This window comes from Lemur catta, chromosome 18 (genome assembly GCF_020740605.2).
Source record: "Lemur catta isolate mLemCat1 chromosome 18, mLemCat1.pri, whole genome shotgun sequence".
In the NCBI taxonomy this organism is placed as follows: Eukaryota; Metazoa; Chordata; class Mammalia; order Primates; family Lemuridae; genus Lemur; species Lemur catta.
This window is the reverse complement of record NC_059145.1, coordinates 24,868,524-24,877,869: the sequence shown is the minus strand read 5'-3', so window position 1 is coordinate 24,877,869 and position 9,346 is coordinate 24,868,524. Positions and strand designations below refer to the sequence as shown.

The following is a 9,346-nucleotide window of genomic DNA, read 5'->3' as shown; positions in this document are numbered from 1 at the left end:
TTGAGAGGGTTTCTCCCTTTTTTTTTCTCCCCCATGGCAAAGACCAGTTCTGAAATCTCACTGGTAGCCAGAGGGAGGGGCCCCTCTCATTGTTTAAAACTCAGTCTCTGCCTCCCAGTTGCATACAAGTGTCCTTCTGAAAGTAGGATATTTTTGAGGCCACTCAAATTCCTGTCCTCATCTCAGACCTCTGAAACCCTTGAAAGATCTTGTAAGACAATAAACTTTTCCAGGAGATGAGGTTCACTGTCTTCCAAGGGCTTGTTTTGGTTTCCGTTTGCGAAAGAGGACACAATAATGAGGAAGAAACTCAGATGCCTCGACGCCAAGATTTGGTGTTAAAAAAAACCTAGAAACTGAATTTCAAGATAATGTGCAACTTTTGATCTATATTTTCTAATATTATAAAAACCACCAAAGCTTATTTAAAAAAAAATAGAGAAAGAAAAGAAAATAGAAGGAAAAAAAAAAACCCAACATAGAATATATCCAGGAGAAGAGAATTCATGCCTAAAGCAATAAATTTTCTACAAATGGAAAGGTACCTCTTTAGTCAGCATAGCAAGAAAATAAGTCAGTTGATTGAGTCCATTCAGAATAATAACTAATGAACTTCATGGAGGAAAACAAAATCACCTCAAAATTATGTCACTTGATCTCTAACTAGGTCTAGGAGTCCTTGGGCTGGTTACAGCACTTCTCAAGATAAACTAAAATGTCCTTGGACGCTATCCACAAGGCAACAGATCTACAGCAGTCTCATCTGAGCCAGAATATTTCCACTGTTCCTTCCAGAGACGGTTCCTTTTTTTCTCTGGTTTCCCAGATTGTCAGACTAGGGGACCTCAGCATTTGCTCAGCACATGGATGCTCATAGCTTCTCTATAGAAATTTCCACTGACATGAGCTAAAAATAACCAAATGAAAGGAAAATCGTGGCTTGTATCTTTAGAAAGTATTAACATCATTTCCCTTATTTTATGGGTGAGGAAATTGAGATCGAGAGAAGTAAAGTGGTTTTTTCCCCCAGGTTGTAGAGCTAGTAAGTGACAAACTCTCAATGAGGACTTGACCCGCCTTGTTTTCTTTAAAGCCCCAAGCTTAAAAGTCACTGCTTATTTTTAAAGCTAAATTTTGACATTATTATATCCTACTGATACAACCTATTTCATAACCTGTGATTGTTTAGAAACAAACTAGTGGCTCATAATAATTATATTTTCAGGAAAAAATACACTGTTTATTACAGAGTACTACTGTTCCCGTGCTATGGATAGATTAGGTAGCACCATTTACAATAAAAGCTCCTTAGGATGGGAATGCTAACTTAGCCAGTTCAGGTGCTTGAATTAGCAGAAATCTTTGTACAACCCGATACCTGGAATGTCATGTTTGTCTGACTCTTCTAGGACATAGTCTATAATAAATTGAGCCATCTGTCCAGCTTCCTTGGCAAGTTAGGTTAGCTCTTCTACCCTCCCTGTTGGCTACTTACTTTTTAGGCATTTTCCTCCCATTTTCTTTGAAAGGACTTGTGTACCATCAGCTCGAGTCAGTTCAGCTTTCTCAGTCACCAAAAGCCCTAGCTGCTGGGGCTGGGAGGTCAACCCAGCTGTCTTGTGTCAGCGTATTGGTCACCTACCTTGTTATTCATATGCTTAGGTGATTTAGTCTGACGAGCTGGGAAACTGGAGGGAGGGAAAATGTGTCAATCTTTGGAAGGAACAATAGATATGTTCTGGGTCAAACAATATTTTTGTAGATATGTTGGGTTGTGAATACTGTTTCTGAGACCATGTAGCTTATTGTGAGAAACACTGTTAAAGGATGATGTACTATCTTGAAATCTTGCTTCTGCCAAAGGCTTTGAAAGGTTTGCTCAGGCTGGATTCAACTACCAGGATATTTAGAGAAGCACATGCCGTCGCCCCACGAAGCAGATCCCTCTCTTGGTGAAGATAAACCTTCAAAGCTGTGGCTTTCTGGAAGCCACACAGATACGGATCTGGTCCCTTCCTTCACCTGCTTCCCATAAATGTTATCAAAGGCAAATGTCTACTTTTCTTTGTTACTGCCATACGCGGAGCTCACAAGCAGGGCCTCAGAGCTTTTGCGCCACTCCAGAACCATGTAAGTAAGTTTAAATGTTTTAGTAGCGACGTTTTAAAAAGTAAAAGAAAACTTACGTTCAACAAAAGACAGCAAAAGGAAAACAAAAAAACTCAAAGTTTTAAAATTCATTTACTGCCCAGGATTAGTATCTAGAATATATAATGAGGTCCTACGTACGGATTAGGAAACCCCTCCAATGTAAAGAAAAGGGGTAATAGATGCAGCAAAGCGAAGACCAAGAAACATGAATGTCCCCCAAAATACGAAAAGATGCTCAAGCACACTAATAGTCAGGGAAACACATGCCAAAACCATAGTAAATAGCATTTCACACCCAATTAAGAAGTTGGATATTATTAAGTAGAAATGATAATATGGAATGATGGAAACTTAGACTCTTAGGGACAATATAAATGTTTACAACCACACAAAAGAGCAATTTGGCAGTATCTAGTCACGTTAAAGAAGCTCTTACACTACGACCCAAGAGTTTCACCGCTAGATGAGTCCAGAGCAACTCTTACCCAGATGCATAAGAAGATATGCACAAAAATGTTCACCAGAGCACTCTTTGAAATGAGACAAATTAGAAATGACTTAATGTTCTCCAAGAGGAAAAAGGATAAATTGATTGTATTTTCATATGATGAAAAACTATGCGGCAGTGAACACGAACTCTCTCGCTTTCCATATATTATATGTATGTGTACGTATACATACATATACATCAGCTTGGATGAATCTCACGATTTAATGTTGAATGATAAAAGCATATTGCAAAAAATATATAGAAAAATATATAGTGAATCATTTATACAGCATTCTGAAACATGAACAACAAAGCTTCACTTAAGGATACATGTCTATGTAGTAAAAATACAAAGCAATGCTTGGAAATGATAAGCCTTATGTTTAGGACAGGGGTATTTTGGTGGGAGTAGGAAGGGGGACGAATCTATGAGGGTTTACACAAGAGGCTGCAGTAGTGTTGGTACAAGGTGTTATTTCATAAGCTGAGTGTCAGATACAAAGGTATTTATTGTATTTTCTTGATACTCTTTTGGGTGTCTGAAATGTTGATTAGGATTAAATTAAAGTAACAGAACTTTTCTTTTGAAGACCACATAACTCAGTTCTATCACCCATTTCCCACTATTATCCCAGCACACATTGATGAACTCTTATCCACATCCAGCCTGCAGTTTTCCTCTCTGTCCTTCCTACCATCTCCTGCACGACTCCGGCAGTCCTGCTGCCCAGCCATCCAATGGCCTCACAGTTCCTGGGTCTCCTACACTCCAGCAACCTTGATCTTTCCTTGCCCTAGTAAGTCACAAGCTGCATTCTAGATCTCGTCACCCAGGACATCTCTATCCAGTAGCCCCTGAAACTCTCCCGCTTCTTCCATGCCCTTGGTCAGCTAAACTTCCTTTTCACCTCCTGGGGACTCACTTTCTTCCCCCAATCCTCTCCTGAGCTTATTCTTTCTTAGCCAACCTGGACTCACAGACAACATCTTAGAGCCTTGGTCACGCCCACCTCACCTAGTTCCAATCACTCGCTTTGTCTAATCTGGGCTGAGGGTGCTGAACGACGCTAACAGAAATCATGCAACGGTCTCAACCCCCATTATTTCAAATTCACTTTCTCCGGAGCAGCTGGGCTCTAGGTCCTGACGCCAGTCTTTTCACTCTTCCCGAGTTGAAATCATTTTCAGCCTTGACTATCAGCCACGGCTCCCTTTGCCTTGAATGGCGAGTTGACCGTGGCCCGCAGAGGGGAGGTTCCAGGAAGGTGGTGCAGGAGGAGAAGGCCTCTCTGGGTCCCTGTCCTCACTTCAGTCAGAGACGGTCTGCTTCAAGCATCTTAAATATGGGTCTTCCAAGTAAGAGGTCATATAATAATAATAATAATAATGAGGGAGTCCTGCTCTTTAAAACCTTTCAGTGGCTTTCCACTGCACTTGGCATAAACACACACCCCTTAGCGGGAGCTTGTGGGACGTAGCTCCCTTCTCTTCTCCAGCCCGGCCTGGGCTCCTCATCCCTGTTTCCCATGCTGCAGTCTCCAACCTGCTCCCACCTCTGGGCCCAGGTGTTGTTCCACCTGCTCACAAACCTGTTCCTTTGTTCTTTGTGTGCCTGACTCCTCATTTTCAAGTGTCTCCATAAGTGTAAGTGTCACCTGCCTTGCTCTTCCTCATTACTCTCTGCGACGCTGCTTTATTCGTCTCCTTAAGAGCTCCTCTTGCCGTCTTTATCCGATTGTTTGTTTGCTTCCTCGCGTAGTGTCTGTTTCTCCCATTACTAGATTGCAACCCCGTTGAAGGGAGGCATCCTGTTTGGTTACATGTAACACTTAGTAGCAGCAACCAAGGGGTGGCTTCAGCCCCTCTTCAAATCCTCAGAGTAGGACCTTCACCCCAGACCACCTCAAATAAATAACTAAAGGAGAAACAGTACTCTTTGGCCCCGACCAAAGGCTTCCTGGAAGGTGCTGCAGCCCTGCCCTTTCCAGCCACGTGCTGCCCCTTTGCCCCGGAGAAGCCCTGGGGCTCTGCTGGAATCAGCATGTCCCTAGTGCATCCTACTCACACACACAGGAGGCTCTCAGGCAGTAGTTTGTGCAATGAATCAATAAATCTTTGCAAGTTTGAAAATAAAGTTCACCTCCCCTAAATCAATATGCGGAAGAAAATTAACTGGAGGTCAGTTTTCTCTCCCCTCCTCATAGTCCATTACCCAACCACTGTCCTATTCCAGGACAAAGGACAACAACACAACACAACAAACGAAAAGCCCTGCCCTCCCACATGTGTGCTACATTGACTCTTCAGCTATGATGAGTGGAGACACTCGCAGAGATAAGTGTGGAAGGAGTGAGCTGATTCAGAACAAAGTCGTTAAGTACTTGTTTCAAGTGACAACTTAAGTGTCATCAGTCCACCTTGGAAGAAGTGGCCAGCCTTTTGACAGGCTGGAATGCCTGTAGTTGTCGCAATATGCAACTGTACTGCAGGACACAAAACGGTAGTGAGTTACTTCAAACATATGAGGCAGATTAGATATGATCAGTAGTTAAGAAAGCCAAACCCCAAACAGAAAAACCTCAGTTCCAGCCAGGTGTGTACACAGGTTGTCATGGCTGCGCCTTGGCTTGGCAAGGGCAGCCAGGCACAGTTTCTCCCTAGGCTGCCTTTCCCCTGCCCTGCTGCGCTTGTCCGCGAGGCTTACCAGGAAACGCAGTGCGATAGCAAACATGTGGTCTGTGTGGGCGTATTTGTCCTTCTGTGCAAATACACGTGAGTCCTTTACAAGAAATAGATAGCAGGAGTTGGCTTCACGCAAAAAATAGGGTAGGACATGAGGGTAAGAGAAGCAATGCTGAAGGTGGGTGTGTGGGGGGTGCTCAGGTATAAGCATTGGGCATCTGGGGCCACACAGAGATTGGAACTGAAATAAATGGAGGTTACTGGACCAGGGTGGACGAGTCTGAGGATTACGATAGCTACATTTTTTTGAATAACTCTAATGAACCAGGTACTGTGCCTTTTACTTAAGTTTGCTTATTTAATCCTTTCAGAAATAGGTGCTCTTATTATCCCCATTTTACATAGGAAGACACTGAAGCTCAGAGAGGTTAAGTAATTTGCCTAAGGTCACACAGCTAGTGCCAGAGCCAGGATTTTAATCTAGGATTGTGTACCTCCGAAGTTTGTGCTCACAACCACGGTTCCATGCTCTGCCCCCAGCTGGTACGATACTCTGGAGCCCAAGAGAAAGGTTAAGCTTAGAGCTGTAATTATAGGGGAAATTGCTTAGAAGATAACAAAGATAACAAGGAGATAATCAATCTCTGGCAGCTTCCCCAAGGTGTATAATAAAGGAGAGACCTGAGGAGCTTTGAGAATTTTTATCAGAGAAAGAATGTTCTGTTGTTCCTTAATTTGAGGATGTAATAAAAGAAAAGCAAATCTGTGGCTGAGGTGAAGGGAAGAAGAGTAAAAGATACAGAAAAACAGACAAAACCCAATAACCATTAAAATTTGCTGGCTAGTTTACTAAATGTTTAGAATTGCTGAAGTTGGGTTTTAGATCAAGTTGCTTTTTACACAGGCAACTCCGTGTAGCTGGGTCCAGGGTGGGAGTTTCTTAAGGGATGTTATTTGTTTAACTCTAGTTAATGATATTCCTGAGTAGAAGGGAGGAGGTCAGCTTATTATCCATAAAAGAGAAGTCAATAAAGACCACAACATAATGTGTAATGCCTGCCTCACTCTAGGTAGAACAGAAACCTTGGTGATTCACTATGACCAATGCCATTTCTCCTCTAGAACTTTGCTGTTCAAAGCGTGGTCAATGGACCATCAGCATCACCTGGGATCTCACTCCACATTTATTGAAACAGAGCTCGCATTTTAACAGGCTTTCAGGTGAGTAAAATTTGAGAAGTACTGTCCTAGAATATGCATTGTGCCATATTGGCAACTTGCTGAACTCCTATTCAGCCTTCAAAGCCCATCTCAGATATCTCTCCTTTAAAGCCTCCTCTAGCAATACCTGACAGAGTTAACCACTCCCTCCTCTCTGCCATTCTCTGGAGCTCTTACGTATCTCTATCCTGTGCTCATCACATTGTGTTGTTGGCTCATTCTTGAGGAGGGATACATATGTACCCCTAGAACACTCTTTGTATTCCAGTGTCAGTCAACTGTGTCCCTTCAACAAGATAGATTCTAAAAAGTATTCAATTATTCAATTTAGTTATTGTTATTCAAGTTAAATCCTTCTTGGACAACGGTTTTTAAATTTTCCTGTACATGAAAGTCCCTGATAAGCTTGTTAAACTGGAGGCCTGTGGGCTCCACCCCCATAGATTTTGATTCTGCGTGTCTAGTTGGGCCCCAGGAATCTGCATTTTTAACTAGCAGCCTAAGTATTTCTAGTACAGATGGTCAATGGAAAACTCTGATTTAGAAATATTTCCCAGTGCCTGGGATATTTGAGCATCGGGTCTTGGTGGGATGTGACTGTCCTGCATATTGTACTGGTCCCTATGTCCTCCAGGTACCAAGAGTGCCTCAATCAGCAGCAAGGGAGCAACTCAAATATGTCTGGACTACGTATCAGTAAGGATGCCTTTACAGAGATATGAGAATGTGCCACACTTCAGGCCATACCAGTTTGAGTTATTCAGTCTGGACGGGCAACTGTACTGTTGTAAATGTCTCTCCTTTGAAATTGACCCACTGGATCTCAGGAGCCATTCCAGTATGTCGGAAACACATGAATACTTCCCACATTTATAGTTTTGTGTGAGTGCTGCTGTGTGCCGAGCAAGGTATGATAGGTGGGTACAGCGATGATTTCATTTGATTCACATCACAATGCCGGGAAGTGAGGGACACTATCACTCTCTTAATGATAAGGAAATGAAGTTTCAGGGGTTGTTGCTTCTTTCCTGTTTGCCTGTCTCTCTGTTTCTTCAACTAGACTTTTCTACTCATTTTCTTTTCTTTTTTTTTTTTTTATTTCAGCTTATTATGGGGGTACAAAAGTTCAGGTTATCTATATTGCCCATGTACCGCCCATCCTTTTCTACTCATTTTCTATACAAAACTCTGAAGGGATCTGCAGAGGGCTGGGTTGGTTTTAAACCTTCCCCACTGAACTCTGCTTCTAAGCCTCAATCATAACCATTTTTCTCCAGCTGTAGAGTATACCTGTACTAAAAGAATGTCTGGAAATCACAAAGAAGTGATTTCTTTTCTTTCCTAAGAGAATTTCTAACTAGTTTGACTTTTCCTTAGCTGGTGCTGCTTCTAAGTCCCTACAGACCTTCGTGGCCAAAGTAACAGACTCAGGGATACATATTTTTGAGTTGTTATAACAACAGAATCAAATCACAGTGAAGTGGAGACAATCAATTTTTGCAGTTGATTGGAAAGACAATTAGGAAATTGGATTGTCAGGGCAATAGCTAATTTAGTTACTGCTCCAGAGTTCTCAGAGGACAAAGCAAAGTTGTTTTTTCTTGGTCGGGGGTTTGTTATTTTGGGAGTTAGGAGGAAAGAATGGGTTAAATAAATTATGGCATATCCATAAAATGAGACATGATTACTGCTGACTTTTTTCAATGCCTACTATACATAGGGCACAAAGATGAACAAAGCAGGCAAAATTCCTACCCTCATAGAATTTACTGTATATAGAATAAAGTAGAACTATGTAGACTTATATATACTATTGTTGGAAGTCATCCAAATGCATTGTAAAAATTCAATATGTAAAAAAAGTATATGTGTTTATATACAATTATTAATGGCAGTTATCTCTGAGGATTAGTAATGGGTTCAGGTTGGGAATGGGGGAATGGACAGGAATGGTGGACTTTATACATTTTTTGTGGCAGGGACTGCTAACTGCCTGCCCTCACATCCCTTCTTCAGTCAAAATGAAATGAAACAAAACACACCAAAAACAGACCAACTCCAAACATTCCCCAGACTCCTGTGGCATGGCATAGTCATGTGACTAAGTTCTGAGCAACCTGTAAATAGAAGTGTTGTATAGGACAGCTAGGAAGGCTCCTTAGAAGGGAAGGGACTAGCCCTTTTGCTCATGTATCTTTCTGCTGCCTGGAATGTGGATTTGTCATGTGGCCCCAGCAGCCACCTTGGACCATGAGGAGATCTGGAGGGTGGAAGCCATGAACAGCAGAACACTAGGATGAAGGCTTGAGTCTTCTTCATACCAACCCACTACTGCTCTGCTGTCTACTATGGTACTAGCACTAGCTACATCCGGATATTTTAACTTCAATTAGAATTACATAAATAGTGTTCAAGTGCAACAGGGCAACTATAGTTAACAATAATTTATTATATTTCAGAATAGCTAGAAGTTTTCTGATGTTCCCAACATAAAGCAATGATAAATGTTTCAGGTGAATCATGTCCCAATTACCCTGATTTGATCATTATATGTTATATGCTTGTATGAAAATATAACATGTACTCCATGAATATGTACAATTATGTATCAATAAAAAATTTTAAAAAAGAATTACATAAACAAAAAAATTCAATTCCTCAGCCCTACTAGCCACATTTCAAGTGTTCAATAACTACCTGTGGCCAGTGGCTACTGGACTGGACAACAAGAACGACAGCATTTCCATCATCACAGAAAGTTCTATTAGATCGTGCTGCTCCACTGCTTGGTTCCGGACTTTA

The 9,346-nt window shown here is 41.7% G+C and overlaps 1 long non-coding RNA gene across 1 annotated transcript; it reads left to right on the top strand.

Moving 5' to 3' along the window:
- The first annotated feature begins 5,488 nt into the window (after positions 1-5,488).
- LOC123623164 lies at positions 5,489-9,043 on the top strand. The gene is made up of 3 exons (XR_006729815.1): positions 5,489-5,651; positions 6,446-6,544; positions 7,179-9,043. It is a non-coding gene; the product is annotated as an uncharacterized LOC123623164 (long non-coding RNA).
- The last annotated feature ends 303 nt before the right edge of the window (positions 9,044-9,346 follow it).